This window comes from Hemiscyllium ocellatum, chromosome 11 (assembly GCF_020745735.1).
Source record: "Hemiscyllium ocellatum isolate sHemOce1 chromosome 11, sHemOce1.pat.X.cur, whole genome shotgun sequence".
In the NCBI taxonomy this organism is placed as follows: Eukaryota; Metazoa; Chordata; class Chondrichthyes; order Orectolobiformes; family Hemiscylliidae; genus Hemiscyllium; species Hemiscyllium ocellatum.
In genome coordinates this window covers 25,894,888-25,914,068 of record NC_083411.1, presented here as the reverse complement: position 1 = coordinate 25,914,068, position 19,181 = coordinate 25,894,888, and the positions used below count along the sequence as shown (strand labels likewise).

The window sequence follows — 19,181 nt, the reverse complement described above, 5'->3', positions numbered from 1 at the left end:
GCTCCTTGAATGCTGCCTGACCTGCTGCACTTTTCTAGCAACACAATTTCAGCTCTGATCTCCAGCATCTCTAGCATCTGCAGTCCTCACTTTCTCCTAACCAGTTCAAAAGCTCATCTAGATAATTCATAAGATGGGTGTGTATACAAATTTTATTAAATTATCCTAGCTTATAGTCCAGCAACATCTGTCACTGTTGCATTTCAATTGAACAAACAAACTACTTGGTAAGCATGAAGAAACTCGAGTTTTGATAGAGGTTTCTTGCGTGTCCTCAGTATGTGAGTTGCTGACTTGTTGTCCCACACACAGTTCTTTTGTAGCCCAAGTACAGTAAGGTATGGCATAGAGTTGCTAGTTGTTTCTGTGATTCAAAAATCACATTTAGTCTACTTTGAGCAGTTTCTTATTTAAAATTTGTTTGACACTAAGTTTATTTAGAAGAGATCTCCATCCATATAGATTTACTAAACTTTTCTGCTTGGCAAAGGAAAATTTTTTTTTTCCCTCCAATTACTAGAAGCTGAGCCAGTTTATTCCATTCTATTATACTTAGCAAAGTGCAAACAAAGCTTCTAAGGAGTTTGGCCATGGCTCACCTTAAGATCTTGAGTCCGGAACCCGAAGGAGCCTAAATGGCTCACTAAATGTTGAGTTCATGCGCTCTTCAATAATCTCTGCTTGATCAATTACTTGATGAGCATTCTGTTATTCCTTCAAATACAGGAAATCAGTAGTATTAAATCTCTAACACAAGACGTTCTTCACAACAACTGGTGATGTAACTCACTCTTAAAATGTGTTAATTGACCATAAATCAACACCAGGAGTCTGTGTTCCTTTTACACATGTGGTTAAGTGTTGTTGCCTAGGAATGTAAAGAAAGGAAAATCATGGAATTGATATTTTTACTATATTAAATGCTATAATAGCATGGTTTTTTTGGGTCAATTCACAGAGCAGAATTTATATTGATTGATTAAAATGCCCTGACTATCCAATTAACAAATGTAAATAACTACTCTAAATATTCATCAAATCCTTAGTAATTATTTTCATTCTGAAAGTTCACGTAAACACTGAATTCTTTTAAATTTATTTTGTGGGATGTGAGTGTTGCTGGCTGACCAGCATTTTATGGCTTGTCCCTAGTTTCCCGTGAAGGTACTGGTGAGCTGCCTCCTTGAACCGCTGCAATCCACCTGCTGTGGATTGACACACAATGCAATTAGGGAGGGAAATCCACGATTCTCAGTCAGCGACAGTGAGGAACAGCTATTATGTTTCCAAGTCAGGATGGTGAGTGGCTTGGAGGGCGACTTCATTTTGGTGGTGTTCCTATGAATCTGCTGTCATCCTTCAAAACGGATGTCGTCATGGGTTTGGAAGGTGCTTTCTGAGGATTTTTCAATTTCTGTTGAGAGCAACGGTATGTACTGAACATGAGTAGTGTAGGGAATGGATGTTGTGACAATCAGGCAGGCTACTTTGTCCTGGATGGTGTCAAGCTTGAGTATTGGAGCTGTATCCATCCAGGGAAGTGGGGAATATTCCATCACAGTCCTGATTTGTGCCTCTTGTAGGTGGTGGGCAGGCTTTGGGGAGTCAGGTGTGTTACCTACGGCAGTACTCCTAGCCTCTGATCTGCTCTTGTAGCCACTTTATGTGGTGAGTCCAGTTGAGTTTCTGGTCACTTCAGGATGTTGATAGTGGGGGATTCAGTGATGTTAGATTGTGTTTTGTTCGTGATGGTCACAGCTGGCATTTGTATGGCATGAATGTTGCTTGTGACTTGTTAGTCCAAGCATGGATATTGTCCACATGTTGCATTTGAATGTGGTCTGCTTGTCTGAAGTCACGAATGGTGCTGAACATTGTGCAGTCATTGGCAAGCATCCCCACTTTTGACATTGATGGAGGGAGTGTCATTGATGAAGTACCTGAAGATGGCCCTCGGACACTACCCTGAGAATGCCTGCAGATGTCCTGGAGCTGAGCTAACTAACTCCCATCTTCCACGGTGTCATGTATGACTCAAACCATCAAAGAATTGCACCCTGATACCCTTTGATCCAGTTTTGTTAGGGCTCCTTGATGCCACACTTAGTCAAATGCTGCCTTGACGTCAGGGATTGTCACACTCGCCTCACCTCTGGAATTTAGCTCTTCTGTCAATACTTAAACTAAGGCTTTAATGAGGTCAGGAGCTGTGTGGCCCTGGCTGAACCCAAACTGGGCATCACTGAGCAGGAAATTGCTGAATAGGTGCTGCTTGACAGCACTGTTGATGACACTTTCCATCACTTTACTGATTGACAGTAGACCGGGTTGGTTGATATGCAAATATACCTATTTGGTAGCTTTGCCAGGTTGATACCTCATTTTCACATTTGCCTGGTGCATTACCTGGCATGCCTTTCTACACTCCATTGAGCCAAAGTTATCTCCTGGCTTAGTGGTATTGCTTGAGTTGGAGATATGCTGAGCCATGTGATTACAGATTGCTTTGAATACAATTCTACTGTTGGCCCACATCACCTCATGGATGCCCTGTTTTGAGATGCTAGAGTTGTTTGACGTCTGCCCCATTTGGCACAGTGATTAGTGCACTGAAACACAATGGAGGTTATTCTCAAAGTCCATGTGCAGTGGTCACTTGTACCAAAACCATCAGGGGTAGATGTGTCTGCAGCCGGCAGATAAACCCTTCCTATTCATGTCCCCATCCAGATGCCTTTTGAAATAGTGTAATTGTACCTGCCTCCACTACTTCCTCTGGCAGCTCATTCCACATGCGCACCACCCTCTGTGTGAAAAAAGTTACCCCTCGGGTACTTTTGAAATCCTTTCCTTTCTCCTCTCAACTTGAACCTGTGCCCTCTAGTTTTGGACTCCCCATCCCTAGGACAAAGCTCTTGGCTTTTCACCCTACCCATGTTCTTCAAAATTTTATAAATCTCTAAGGTCACCCCTCAGCCCCTAATGCTCCAAGGCAAGAAAAGCTCCAGCCTATCCGGCCTTTCCCCTAAAACTCTAAAACCCTAAAGTCTTGGCAACATCCTTGTAAATCTTTTCTGAATCCTTTCAAATTTAACAAGATCCTTCCTATAGAAGGACACCAAAATTGTATGCACCATTCTAAAAGTGGCCTCACCAATGTCCTGTACAACTGTAACATGACGTCCCAATTCCTATATTCAAATATTCTGACTAATGAAGGCAGATTGGTAAGGATGTGACAGGTATGTTTTTCCCTCTTGTTGGTTCCCCTCCCCACCTGCTGCAGACCCAGTCAGATAGCTATGTCCTTTAGAACCCAACCAGTTCGCTCAATACTACTGCTGAGCCACCCTTATTGGGGGTCGTTGCAATCCCCCACCGAGTACATTTTTTAAATTGCTGAAAATGTATTGCTGGAAAAGCGCAGCAGGTCAGGCAGCATCCAGGGAGCAGGAGAATCGACGTTTCGGGCATGAGCCCTTCAGGAAAGTCTCCTGCTGCTTAGATGCTGCCTGACCTGCTGCGCTTTTCCAGCAACACATTTTCAGCTCTGATCTCCAGCATCTGCAGTCCTCACTTTCTCCTAGAACATTTTGTACATTGCCATCCTCAGTGCTTCCTCCAAGTGTTGGTCAACATGGAGTACTGATTCACCAACTGAGGGAGGACAGTACGTGATGATCAGGAGGATGTTTCTTTGCCTATGTTTAACCTGAACGCAAGAGACATCATGAGTCAATGTTGAGGACTCATAGGGTAATTCCCTATTGACTATACTGCGCCACGACCTCTGCTGGGTCTGCCCTGCTGGTGCCATGGTGATGGAGTCTAGGACATTGTCTGTAAGGTATGATTCTGTGAATATGACTGCCTGACTGTTGTTTTACTAGTTTGTGAGATAGCTCTCCCAGTTTTGGCACTAGCCCCCAAATGTTAGTAAGGAGGACTTTGCAGGTTGACAGGGCTATTTCTGTCTTTGTCCTTTCGGCGCTTTGTTTGATGTTTGGTGATATGTTTAATTTCATTTTTTTTGAGATTTTGTAAGGATTGATACAACTGAATAGTTGGCTACACCACTTCAAAGGGCAATTGAAAGTCAACCACATTGCTGTCACTCTGGAGTCACATATAGGCCAGACCAGCTGAGGATGGCAGATGTTCTTGCCTGAAGGGCATTAGTGAACCAGTTGGGTTTTGGGTCGTAAGTTTGCCTGCTGAGCTGCAAGGTTTGTTTTCAGATGTTTTGTCACCATACTTGATAACGCCAGTGCTTCACCAGAGGCTCACTGTCCCAGGTGGGTGATATCACCCACTTTAAGAAACCAAGACACAAATAGAAAGCAGGACATAACACCAGTGTTTTGCTAGAGGCTCACTGATAATGTTACCTAGTATGATGATGAAATGTCTGAAAACCAATCTTCCAGCTCACGAGCAAACTTACAACCTGAACCTCTACCTGAGCTATAAATCTCTAAGATGGGCTTTTTCGACAATAGGTAGTGGTTTCAGGGTCCTCAATTGATTCTTAATTCCAGATTTATTTCTGTGGAATTCAAATTCCACCATCTGCTGTAGCAGGGTTTGAACCCAGGCCTCTAGAGCGTAACTGAGGTTTTGACTCTGTGTTACCACTAGACTATCACCTGCCTGCTTTGGATGGCTAGTGGAGAGAGAACTTCGACCTTATCGCTCCCACTTTTCTGAATCCTTTTTTTTCCCACATAAGGATATTCAATGAAACTAACCATACTATCTTTGAGGGTAACTTGGCATGGGTCTGCTAGCAAAGCCTTTGACAGTGGCTGAATTTTTAATAATTGAAGACTAGGCTTTGCAAAACAATACGTAAAATTACACTATTTCTTTAAAGCCACCTTAGATCGTAACTTTTTTTAAAAAAATGTTTGCTTTGTATTTCCAGCAAAGCCTACAGATGTTCTGTCTATTCTTGCATTAGAAATAATTAGGTAGCTTCTGATTGGGCATTCAGTTGTGACCCAAGTGTAAATGTGGCCACGTGTTTCCTGTTTTCCCACTCTCTTTGGTCACTTACAAATATACCAACGGCGCATATTAACTTGAAGGACCTTGAGCTATCAGAAAAATGCATGGTGGACTATGTGCAGAAATAGACTGTGAACTTGAGATTGCAAATAATTGTCAAAGGATACTGATCATCTTCAATAATGTACATTTGTTGTAAATCCCCTCACTTTCTTGCAGTGACAGTTTAGTTGTAATGGAGAAATGAGCAACAATTTTCTCCATGTTTCTAATTATACCAATAGACCATGAGATGTAGGAGCAGAAGTAGGCAATGTGGTTCATCAGCTGCCTCCTAACATTCAATGGCATAACTGATATGATAATCCTGTATACCACTTTTCCATCTTATCCCATAACCCTAGATTCTCTCACTGATTTAAAATTTGCCTATCTTAACCTTGAATATACATCATAAACCAACCTCAGCAGTCCTTTGCAATAAAACATTCCACACATTCAATGTCCTCAGAAGAAATTCCTTCTTTATCTCTGTGTTGAGTGGGTAACCATTTTAGTGTTAAGATTATGACTTCTGGTCCTAGACTTTCCCACAATGGGGAAACAACCTGTCTGCCTCTACACTATTGAGGCACTTAAGAACCTTGTATAATTCATTAAGATTTCTTCTTCTTCTTCTACTGTCTCCCTTTTAATAACAATCCGAAGTAAATGTAGTTCAAATATTTGTAGCAATCACTGAAAGATGAATAACAATTTTATAAAAAAGCATTTATTTTAAAAATGCCCCTGATATTATCATCCAGTAGGTGGATTTCCATTTTCGTTAAGTTTACAGAGACCAAACTGAACGTTGTTTCCATTTGACCTTCTGCGTTATGGGAGACTGCATAGTTGGTGGTCCTAGGAATATCTGGAAGCTTTTTATTGTCCAAACTACCATATTTAGAATACAACAAAGTATTGTAGGTGCTAGAAATCTGAAACAAAAAGGTACTGCTGGAGAAACTCAGCAGGTCTGACAGTATTTGAGGAGGAAAAGTAGAATTAAAAGTTGTTGTCCATTGATCCTCCTCCAGATCATATTTAGAATGCTATCCAAATGGCAGTAGAACCAATATTAGACCAGGACGTTGTTATTATGGCACCTTTCTCTCTCTGCTCACTATTTTGGAGCACGTTTTAAAATTTTGATGTAAGTAGAAGAAAACTTGCTTGCATAGTCAAGTTTTTAATGTTTATTTCTTTCATTTTGCTTTAGTAGAGCAGGATTACATGAACTGGCTACTGGGATATAGCTTGCATTGTTACCATCTCGGCAGATAAAAGACTTTGCACAAGTCAAGTTTAGATCATTCTGCTACACAAGTACTAAAAAGTTACCTTGGAGGCTCCTGATATCTGGACAGCATTACTTGTTGTAAATAATAGACATCCTGAGAATCTGCTGGCCAAGAGATACTTTAAGCATAGTGTAGAAAGAGGGATTGAGATTTTTTACAGACTTAAATGTGCCAGCACTTTGTTGTCAGAATTTGAGTCCTATGGCTACACTTGAGTATGCTCTGTGCTGACTCTCACGTGGATGGACATGTGCATTGTCAGAGGGATTTGAAGCTTATGTCATTGAACTAATATGACCTGTAGCTTGTGCTTTCTTGTAGATGTAAGTTGACTATTGTAAGAGCTATAGCAAAAAAACAACATAAATTCTCCTGCATTTTTATGAAGTAGCCTGGATCTAATGAATCTTTGATCTTGGATTTCTGACAGAACTATAAGTTGATAAAAGTACATAGAAGATTTGGAATTCTTTCTCTCATTTTTTATTTCTGGCAAAATATCCAAACTCTGGGGTAAATCTGGAAATTTGCATCATCTGCGTGCTGTGCTTCATGTGAAAGGCTGTTTCACCTAATTGTACTGTTGTTTTATGGAGCCATGTTCTTAAAGAGAAGATATGTTAACCTTTTTTGAAGAATTAATCCACTATTTTAAGTTATAAAGTTTCAGTAACTTTATCGTGTGGCTCCTGTGTTTAATTTGTAGGTATGTCCAAGGTGTTGCAACATTGTATAGAAAAAGAAAAATGCAATAAAATTAAATTTGCATTGTTCTAGTAGGCAGCTAGCACAAAAGCTGACCATTGTCGTCCTGGTTATAAAATTCTCTGCTCTGCTGCAGAAGAGAGGGATAATAGTGGTCATCTTTTGTTATTGTGACTAAGAATGAATAATATGCTATAATTATGTATTGTCTGTTGTAATAAATACTGCTTGTAAGGTCTATGTCAGTGTGGAATTCCTTCATGATGTTGGGACCACTACCATTCCTAAGTTTTTTTTTGTAAATAGCTTTGATTCAAGAACTTAGTGCAATTTGGTTAATGTCATCTTGCTTTCAAATCAGCAAAATAGGTGAAACCGGAGGAGATGGCTGAGAAGTTACAAATAAGTTGGCTGAAGGAAGAAGGCAGATAATGTCATGAAATATAATGCAGATAAATGTAAAGTACTTACGGAAAAAGTTGGCAGTATATGTGCTATGAGTGATGATACAGCTAAGGATAAAGTTGTAAGAGAATGTGATAGAATATGTCAGAGGAAGTAATAATCAAGCTTTCTTTAGGCACATTTGTCATATTTCACCTTGAATACGGTATCCAGTGATAGTCAAGGAACTAGGGACATTAAATGCTTGTGTCAGTACAGGGATGTCTTATGAGGCTGATATGTTTTCAGGGATCAGAGTAGCAAAGAAAGTACAGAAACATAATTGTAATCCTACTGTAAAGCAGGATTTTGAGAAATGATCTTTGTATAGGTTATATTCAATTGTAATGACATCTTTTTAATCAACCCAAAACATTACATTAAATTAAAATCTGGAGTAGAATTAGAAATGTGGAATTAAATTGAGAAAATTTTTAGGGCTGATGTTGGGAAATAATGTTCCACACAACTTTAACATTTAAAAGATTTCCCTCCCCCCCCACTTATTTTATATTTAAACAAACATCGCTACCTTTTGGTATCACAAATTATATCAAGAACAGTCATACTGTCCTTTGTACAGTAGACCCCCTCAAATCTCTGAATAACTTCCACTATCTTTTTAGGCTCTTGCAATGCTCAAGAACTCTGTTCTTCCAACTGTGGCTGCTTGTTCTCCTGACATTTATCTTACCTCACCGTTGGTTGGCGCTTTCAGCCGCTTAGGCTCTTAAACAATGGAACTTCCTAACTAAATCTCTCTGGCACTTCATCCTTCACTCCTTTTTAAGGCCTCTCTCCAAGCCTGTGTCTTATGTTATTTATCATTCCACCTAAGATCATCTTATCCCAATTTTGTTTGATTGCACCTCTGTACAATACTTTGGCTGTTTTCCCACTTTAAAGATGGTGGTATTGATTGAGTTTTTATTGAACTTATGAAAATGACTCCACATAGGAGCCTGGAGGTTGACAAGTCATATTTGTAGATATCCGTATTAAGGATGTGTTGTGTTTAGTCATTGAGATCAAAAATGTGATAAAACTCCAGTCAACTTTCAACAGGATTCACATTCATTTAATTGTTTTTAAAGACTTCTGAAAATTTGTTTCTGTTCTATTGCCAAATGTAAGGAAAAGTAATACTGCTATAGTAACTGCAATTCAAAGAATTGATCATTGCCTGTGAAGCATTGAGCTCATGTATCTGAATTCATAAAAAGTGCTATAAAAATGCAACTTTTAAGTATATCTGTTTTGCTTTTGATTTCATCCAAAATTTGACGATACTAAGTGTGTCTGTTAAGATCCTAGGATTGAATTACTGACCTCTTGGGACAAGACTACACTACTGCAGTTATAAATCTGCCTTTTTTGAAGAGGAAAGAAGTGACTAGATTAAATGAGGACCAAGGGAATGCACAATTTAATTTACATCTTAGTTTTTTTTGAGCTATTTAAAATATTCAGCTTTGATTTTAGTGAGGAAATGCTGAAAGTAGAATGACCTGAATGGTTTATTGCTGCTTTTAAAATCTCAAGTGCTGTACTTAATAGTCTTTGAAACTTACTTTCTTCTATTCAAGCCTCCTTTCTCCCTGTTGCTACAATGTGAAATTTAAATTTTCAATTTTTTTTCATTCTTTAATGGGAGCAAAGGCATCAAAATATCTTTAATTGCCTGGAGAAGGTGTAATGAATGCCATTTTAATCACTGTGATGAATGTACTCTCTCAATTACATTTTTGTTAGAGAGTTCAGGATTTAAACACTGTGATAACGAAGGAATGATGTGTATCCTCATTGGGATGTTATGAGAATTATAGTGAGCCTTAGGGGAAATTGCATTTGCTGCTCTTGTCCTTCAAGAAGGTGGAAGGTCTACCCAACTCAACAAGTTATTGTTTTATATTTGTGGACAGTGTACACTTCAGCCACAGTATACTGGTGCTGGGAGGGGCTGGTGAGTGGATATTTAGGATACAAAATAAGGTGTGCACACACACGTTTTTTTTATTTCCATTAAATAAAGTAATACCTAAACATCAGTAGTTTAATCAGCTGTGTTTCGAACCTTAACTGTAATATTTAATTGGTGGACTGATGTTTGACCATATTGTGCGTTTTTTGATTAAACTGCTCAAGTTTACAGTGCAGAAAAATGTCATTCTGGTTTGTTTTGTGCCTTTTTCCTTTGTGCTCTTCCTATACTCTTGTTCTTTTTACTATTTCAAAAATGTATGTTTCATTAAAAATACAATAGTCTTCTGAAAAGGCATTGCAGTGTACAGCATGCATCACTGTCTTTGTGACTATTTCAAATTAGCTCCTTGTCACTGACTCTCCTATTGAACTAACACTAACAAAGTCCTTCATAGTTATAAAAGTGTAATGAAATCTCTTTTTTGGGGGGAGTTTGGTTATCCAGACAATTGATGTGGAACTCCGACTAGTACCAAGATCACAATTTACATTCACATTGTGGCTGAAGTAATCTTGGGGCTGCCATCTTTGTCATTACCCTATAGTAAATCACAGTATCTAGTTGGGGGCAGAAAATCACCCCCCCCCCCCCCAGCCTTAATTGTTCCCATATAAGTAGCTGACATTATAATTCCCCAGCTGGCATCATGCTGTAGAGAATAAGGAATAACACAATATTATTGGAACGGTGTACTTTTGGCATTCTTAGATTAGATTACTTATGGTGTGGAAACAGGCCCTTCAGCCCAACAAGTCCACACCGACCCGCCGAAGCGCTACCCGCCCATTCCCCTACATTTACCCCTTTGCTTAACACTTCGGGCAATTTAGCATGGCCAATTCACCTGACCTGCACATCTTTGGACTGTGGGAGGAAACCGGAGCACCCAGAGGAAACCTACGCAGACATAGGGAGAATGTGCAAACTCCACATGGTCAGTCATCTGAGTCGGGAATTGAACCCGGGTCTTTGGCGCTGTGCGGCAGCAGTGATCACCACTGTGCCACCGTGCCGCCCACGTTCTACATTGTATATTTCAGTTTGTGAAAAAATAGGATGTCTTGCATTTGTAATTATTTGTATTATTAAAGTAACCGATTAATTTAAACTCATTTCGCTAACTAGTATATTTCAAATGCCCGAGAACTTTGTAGGGAAGTTTTTTAAATTTAAACTGGAGCATGCTCTAGGCTTGCTTTGTCAGATAGCTTTACACTCAGAACCTATATTGCAACTGATACGGTTATTTGCTAATTATATAAAGAAAGAGCAAACATAGTTTGATTAAGGGTAGTCAGCATGGCTTTGAGAGGGGCAGGTCATGCCTCACAAGCCTTAGAGTTATTTGAGGATGTGTCAAGACAAGTTGAAGGTCAAGCAGTGAATGTGGTGTAAATAGATTTTAAGTAAGGCATTTGATCAGATTCCCCATGGTAGGCTCTTTCAGAAAGTTAGGTATGGGATACAGGGAAGTTTGGCTGCCTGGATACAGAATTGGCTGGCCAAAAGATGACAGCAAGTGGTAGTGGATGGATGATAATCTGCCTGGTGGGCAGTGACTAGTGGTGTTCCGTAGTGATCTGTACTTGGGCCTCTGCTCTTCATAATTTTACAAATGAGTTGAATGAAGAAGTGGAAGGGTAGGTTAGTTTGCCGATGACACAAAGGTCGGTGGTGTAGATAGTACCGAGGGTCGTTGCAAGACATTGACAAGATGTAGAGCTGAGCTGAGAAGTGGCAGATGGAGTTCAACCTGGATAAAGGAGAATTAATTCATTTTTGGAAGGTTGAATTTGAATGCTGAATACAGGGTTAAAGGCAGGATTTTTGGCAGATCCTCAAAGTTGCCACTCAAGTTGATAGGGTTGTTAAGGTGTATGGTGTTTTGGCTTTTGTTAACAGGGGAATTGAGTTTGAGCCAAGAGGTTTCGCTGCAGCTCCAAAACCTTGGTTAGGCCACATTTGGAATATTGTGTCCCATTCTGGTCGCCTCTTTATAGGAAGAATGAAGGTGCTTTAGATAGGGTGCAGAGTAGATTTACCAAGGTGCTGCCTGGATTGGAGGGCTTATCTTGTGAAGAGAGATTGAGGGAGCTAGGCTTTTCACACTAGAGAGAAGGAAGAGAGATGTATAAGATAATGAGAGGCATAGAGATAGAGTAAATATCTTGAGTTTTTTCCCCATAGCAGAAATGACTGTCACAAGGAGTCAGTAATTTTAAGGTGATTGGAAGAAGTTATAGGGGAGGTGTCAGAGGTAGGTTCTTTACGCAGAAAATGGAGGGTGCATGGGATGCACTAACAGTTGTAGTAGAGTCAGACATTAGGGACATTTAAGCAACTGCTGGCCAAGCACATGGACAGTAGTAAATTGAAAAGTGTGAAGGTTGGTTTGATCTTAAGATAAATGCTCAGCACAACGTGGGACAAAGGACCTGTACTGTGCTGTACTGTTCTATGTTCTATCACAAACCCCACCTCTAAACACCTTAAGCATTTTATGAATATATTACCTGTAATACCTGTATTACAAAGTGTTGTGATTTTAGGATGTATTCACATGTAGTCAGCACTGCAACATAACTACTTCCACTTAAATGTGTTGCTAAAGATGACTTTGAGTGTTTGCAAGGTTGTGCTGACTTCATTTGCTGACTTGGAAGTAAAATCAGCAGCAATATAAACGTGAACATCTGCAGCCAGGCTCAAAAGGATGCAAGGGTGTGGTCATGAAGGGAAGGGATAATAGAATAGTTTTTAAATTGCCTCAAGGTAAAATCAATTTGTATGTGTATGTTGTGACAATATTAACACAATTCCTAGCCAATACAGAGTACTTTCCAAATCTGATGCAATTTAGGTACTCTTAATTCTGTTTAATTCCTGCAATATAAATAAACTGTAGGTTTGTTTCCAACTCTACAATGAATATCTGGTTTCCTTGGTTTAATAACAGATGAGTCAAAATCAAGTCTCGGTGAAGCCCAGTATGGCCTGGAGCGCTCTAGAGGCTAGGTGCAGGCATGGACTAGGTTGGAAGGACTGTTATTCTGAACTTATTCTATGTTTTTCTAATTTATTCCTAGCATCTGTAATGCTGCACTTGTTATTTGTTTCCTATTTTTCCCCAAAGAATTAATACTTGAGAATCTGTACTTAAGATGGCACCTTAAGGGGATACTTGTAAAGTTTTCACTGTACTCATTTGAGTACGTGTGACAATAAAGCTTATTCTAAATATTAGCTGCAGCTCCATGTGTTCTTTTGTCATTCATTGACTTCACTTGACAATGGGGCCACAGTCTGAGAGCTTGTGATTCAGATAAATCTGGACTGTAACCTGGTATTGTAATTTTTAACCTTCTCCACCTGAGTCTGACACCTCCACATTAAAGAAAATTGATGCTCTGCTATAATACATACTTGAGACAAGGTTTCAGAATAGACCTTGTCCCATTGAAGACAATTGGAAGTATTTCTTCTGAAAATTTGTTTAATATTTTGAATTCTGTACCCTAGAGAGCACTGGAAGCTTAGCCCTTGAAAATGTTCAAAGTTCTAATGCAGACTTAGGAACGCTAATGAACCTGTGAAATCTGTGGAACAGGTAAGAGAATGCAGATGGGTCCAAATCAGATGAGCAATGAGAAGGTGGAGGGACAGTCTAGACGACTACTCTTTTATATTATTAATTTGCTAATACAAATACAGAGGAACGGCAAAAATCAGAATTTCGGAATATGCGAACAACACTGGGGAGTATTTTGCTCAGATAATTGAGATGCCTCTGTATTAATTAATTTAATCGCCAGAACTGTCCATTTGTTGAGGATTCGTGTTACTTTATCTTTTAAAATTCTTGCAATAATGGAAAAATACTACTAAAGCTTTACACTTTAAAGCAGTAGTGCATCTATTCTTTTATCTCCAGAGGATATGCTAAGGCAACTGTTGGTCAAACCATACCTACTTTTTGTTAAAACTTTGTTAAATGTAATGCTGACCAAGAAGAACAATATACATTTGGTTCACTGGAACTAGAGGTTGAGAGCAAACTAATTCTTACATTGAACTGTGACATTCTTAATTCATTGACCGAATAAACGAATCTTTGGCCGATATAGTATTCCTTTGTGGTTATTACAAATGTGATTAGCTGTTTACGAAAATATTTTAATTTTTATTACCTGGTTGGTTTAAGAGATATCTAAATGCAACCTATTTGTTCTGGTTGCTTCCTTGTTTGAGGGTGTGAATCAGAGTATTGAATATTATGTATAAAGTCGCTTAACTTCATTAATGCGGCGTGTGCATCTCTGCCTCAAACCTAAGCCAGCATTATTGCCCATTGCTAATTGTCCTGGAGAAGGCAGTGGTGAGCTGTTATCTTGACCTGTGGCAGTTTTGGGTATAGGGAAACTCTCAGTGTTGTGGGAAGGGAAGATCCAGGATTTTTGACCCCCAGTGACATCAAAGGAATGATTTATCTGTTTCCAAGTCAGGATGGTGCATCTGGGAGAAAGATTTATAGTTGATGGTACCTCCATGCATCTGCCTTCAATCTTCTTAGTAGTAGAGGATGCGGCTAGGCATGTGGTGACAGATTCAGTTGGCACATTCAAGAGTTGGCCGATTAGGTGAATAGAAATAATGTTCAAAGACCTGGGCGGGGGGGGGGGGGGGGGGGGAGGAGGGAGAGTAGGTGATTGTCATCTTCAGTGCTGTAACACTTCTGTAATTCTGTAGATCTGGAAGGTGCTGTTGCAGAAGTTTTGGTGAATTATTGCAGTGCATCTTGCAGATACTACACACTGCTGCAACTGTCAGTAGTAGATTGTGTTCCAATTGAGCGGGTTGCGTTGTCCACAATTGTCAGGCGGCTTGAGTGTTCTTGATCTGCACAACTCCAGGCAAGTGAAATGTATGCCATTGCATTCCCGTCATGTCGTCTAGATGGTCGACAGGCTTTTAGGCTTCTAACAGAGTTAGATAGCTAGTAGATTTAGAGGTGTGATTATACATCAAGATCAGTCACCCAACTATCTGACTATCAGGAAAGTTAACAGAAGGCTCTTGTGGCTATTCCTCTGTCAGACAGATACTCCATTTTTGGGTATTGTTGAAATGGATAGTCTCTCAGGAAAATAGAGGCAGTCAAGAGCACAGACCGATTGTACAGCAGTGAGCATGACTCTAGGATTTCCTGGTGCCAGGATTAAGGATGTATCAAAATGTTTGAAGCATGTTGTTAAAGGGGGAAGAGTGAAAAACTGGAAGTTTTCCTACATGTTGGTAGGGATTACATTGTTAAGGAAAAGCTCAAGGCTTTACGAAGAGAATGAGGTTGGGTAGAAGCTTCAAAAAGCAGCCTCAAAAGTAGTAATCTCTGGTTTACTCACGGTGCTAAGCTCAAATGAGGGAAAGAATAAATCAGTGGCTGAAGATGTGTAATGTTCAGAGATTCAGGTTCTTGGATGATTGGGATCTCTTCTGCGACAGAAAAGACCTTTGAAAAAGAATGGATTTCATCTGTATTAGAAAGGGACCACTTTCCTCGAGAGAAGGTAATTCTATTTAGGGAGCTTGTAGACTGAAGGGATGGATATGGAGGGAATCCTCAGTAATGGAAGAAATAGAAAGTTGGTGAGGATGATATTGAATTTGAAAAGAACAAGTTAATTTTAAAAAAGACAGACCAGAGCAAATCAGAAAGCCAAGTACCTCTGAAGGATTAAATTGCATTCCTTTCCATGCAAGGAGCCTTCCAGGGAAGGTTGATGAACTTGGCATGTTTGGGAACAAGGGATTGGGATGTCATGGCTATTGCAGAAAGTGAGCTGATTGATGGACAAGACTGGCAGTTCAGTGTTCCAGATGTTCAGGTGCTATAGGAAGGATAGAAAGAGAGGCAAAAGAGAGAAAGTGGATTTTTTTTGATTAAGAAAAGCACTGCTGTTGTAACCAGAGGATATTTCTGAAGTCATCCAATGAAAATACATGGATAGAAATTAGAAAAAAAATAACAGAATGATCACATTTGATGGGAGTGTACTACAGTCATTTACCACTTCCTCCTCTTCTACCCATCTCTCACAACCACCCCCCCCCCCCCCCCCCCCCCCTTCCCCCTCCCACGATCCAAACAATGTCAGATGGAAATTGAGCAAATGTGCAGAGAGGTCTCACACATATATATGTAAGATTGTAATAGGAGGTGGATTTTAATCTTCCAGACACTGACTGGAACTACCATAGTGTTAAAGGTTTAGACGGTGAAGATATGTGCTAAAAATGTTCAAACATTTTTTTTCTTTATCAATATCTAAATGTTCCTACTATAGAGAGCAAAATTTGAGGGAGACCGCAAAAGCCGAGAAAGGATGTGAGAGTCTTGTCAAATAGAGTTAAGGATAATCCAAAGATATTCTACAAGTACGTTAGGAGAGCAACCGGAGAAAAATGAGGGTGCCCTTAAAGGTCAAAGAGATTGCTGTTGTATTGAACCTCAGGAGAGGTATTAAATGAATGTTTTTGAGGTTTTAGTGTGGAGAAAGAAATGGAGGCTAGAGACCTTGGGGAAATAAATAGTTGCTTTGAAAACCGCTCACATTACAGGAGAGGAAGTGCTGGAGTCTAAGAAAACAAAGATGGCTAAATCTTTGATCTAGTGTATTCCAGGCTTTGCCTCCTTCACCTCCCACAATCGTGGGTCCAGTTTCAGAAATATTTGTATCATCTATAGCTATGAGTGAGGTGCAAGATGTTAGGAGACTGGACAATGTGTCTTTAAGAATGAATGTAAGGAGAAGCCTGGAACTATTGACCTGAGATTCTGACTTTGGTGGTAGGTAAGTTGTTGGAGGTGATTCTGATATAGATAGGATTTACAGTGGTGCCTCGGAATCTAACTTTAATTCATTCCAGGAGGCTGTTCCGATTGCGAAAAATTCAGATTCCAAAACTATTTTCCCCATAGGAAATAATGGAAAGTGAATTAATCCGTTTCTGGACCCAAAAGAAAAACACTTTCAAGACACTTTTAACTGCAAATATACATAGTTAAGGTAAAACAAGATGAGTAAATGACCTAAATATTAAGTAATTATAATGAAAACAAGAAATAAATGTACTAACATGAAAATAACTTCATTTACCTTAGTGAGGAGTGTTAATGGTGCATGTGGAAGCTGGAGAGAAAGAAGAAGGGAGAGGGTTTACTGCTTGGAAGGTGATAATTTTTTTTAAAAAAGCACAAATCAAGGTGAAAACAAGGTAAACTAATGATGGACACACGAGAGATGCTTTCACGACTACTTCCTGGGGCGAACTGAACAAACAATGTGTGACCTGAACGGTACGTGGTGTTCGGATTCTGAAAATGTATTCGGATTTTAGGGCAATACTTTCCCGAAATAATTGTTTGGATTCCAATTTGTTCAAACAATAGGGCGTTCTGATTCCGGGGTCAGCACTGTATATGTATTTGGTGAGCCAAGGAATGACTAAGGATAGTCAGCATGGTTTTGTACAAGGAAAATAGTGTGTCTCAAGCTTGATTTGATTTTTTTTTGTTTGAGGAAATAACCAAGATTGAGGACAGAGCAGTAAACATTGATTACCTTGGACTTCAGTAAAGTCTTTGATAAGATTTTGCATGGTTGACTAGACTAACTATAAAGGTGGATCACATGGGGTTCAGGGAGAGCTTGCCAAAGGATACAAAATTAGCTTAATGGTAGGAGACAGTGGTGGCGAGTTGTTTTTGGACTAGAGGCCTGTGACTAGTGGTGTTCACAGGGATCAGTGTTTAGATTAGATTACTCACTCGCTTCCTTAGTGTGGAAACAGGCCCTTCGGCCCAACAAGTCCACACTGACCCTCCAAAGAGCAACCCGCTCACACCCATTCCCCTACATTTTACCCCTTCACCTAACACTATGGGCAATTTTTGCATGGCCAATTCACCTAACCTGCACATTTTTGGACTGTGGGAGGAAACTGGAGCACCCAGCAGAAACTCACGCAGACAAAGGGAGAATGTGCAAACTCCACACAGACAGTTGCCTGCTGGTCCACTTCTGTCATTTATATAAATAATTTTAGATGACAATATAGAAGTAATGGTTAGTAAGTTTTTAAATTACACCAACATTGTTGGTTAGATGGACAGTGAAGGTGGTCATTTAAGAATACAAAAAGACCTAGATCAATTGGGTCAATAGCTGAAGAGGTGACAAATGAAGTTTAATTTGGATAAATACGAGGTATTGCGTTTTTGTATAAAACAAACAAGGGCAGGACTTGTACAATTAAAAATATGGCCTTAGGATATGTTGGAGAACAGACATACCTAGGGGTTCATGGTACTTAATTCTTTGAAGTTTGCATCATAGGGTGGTTAAGAAGGCATTTAGCTTGCCTTTATTGCTCAGACCTTTTGAAGTGCAGGAGTTGGGACATGATATTGAGGTCGTCCAAGATATTGGTCAGGTCTCTTCTGGAGGAGTGTGTTCACTTTCTGGTTTCCTTGTTATAGGAAGGATATTATTAAGCTGGAGAGGGTTCAGAAGAGATCTACCAGGATGTTGCTGGGATTGAAGGGTTTGAGTTCTGAGAAGAGGCTGGATATGTTGGGACTTTTTTCATTGGAGCATAGGAGGTTGAGCGATGACCTTTTACAGAGACACATAAAATGATGGGTATAAATAAGGTAAATGGCAGGTGTCTTTTCCCTAAGGTGGGGGATTTCAAGACTGTGGGGTGTATTTTTAAGGTGGGAGGAGAAAGATACTTTTTTTTAAAAAAAGTCATTGGGGCAATTTTTTTTATGCAGCAGTTTGTGTGTGAAACGAACTTCCAGGGAAGTGGTGAATGCAGATACAGTTACAATATTTAAGACGTTTAGGTAAGTATGTAAATAAGGTTATGGGCCAAATGCAGGCAGGTGGGGTTAGTTTACTTTGGGATTATGGTTGGCATTCAATAGTTGGACCAAAGGGTCTGTTTGCATGTTGCATGACTCTGACATCTGGAAGTGAGATACTCACCACTGAATTCCTGTGACCTGCTTTTGTAAATGTTGAATTGAGCTAGCAATATCGATATAGTTTCTGGTCAATGATGATCCTCAAGATGGTGGATACTTGGAATTTGGAAGTGATAATGCTCTCAATGTCAAGGTGTGATTTATGTTTAGTTTGAACCCAACTGTTATACTACTCAACTTGTAGACTTTGTGACCTTTTTTTAAAACCGTTTTATTGGAGTTGTTGACTCATCCTTTGCAATGAAATCATAATTTTTCTTTGCTATAGTTTTATGTCTATTATGATATAGCAAGTCTGAAGCAGTGTTTGATCCATGACCAGTAACTACTAGAATTCACTGAGTAAATTGCACCATGTTGGAACATACTTATGCATTTTTCTTTGACAATCCAAGCATCTTACTCGCCCGTGCTCTTTCCCACAGTGTTCTAGTACTGTTCCCTCCCTCTCCGGTTTGAGGCATAGTTCTGCCAGAATGAAAAATGTGATTGGGTGCTGCAGACCATAGTGTCTGCCTGAGTAACTTGAAGCTCATTTGAAAATTGCACATCCCCCTCATAACCAGAGAACATGAGGAGAGTGTCAGAAGTTTCTCATGGTACCAATTGAATGAAACTGCCTTTTACCCTCTTAAAATGGTTATCTCTAACC

At 39.6% G+C, this 19,181-nt stretch overlaps 1 protein-coding gene across 3 annotated transcripts in view; it reads left to right on the top strand.

Moving 5' to 3' along the window:
- LOC132820397 (nuclear protein AMMECR1-like) overlaps nucleotides 1–19,181 on the top strand; it is a 121,348-nt gene that overhangs the window by 58,387 nt on the left and 43,780 nt on the right. The window lies entirely within an intron of this gene.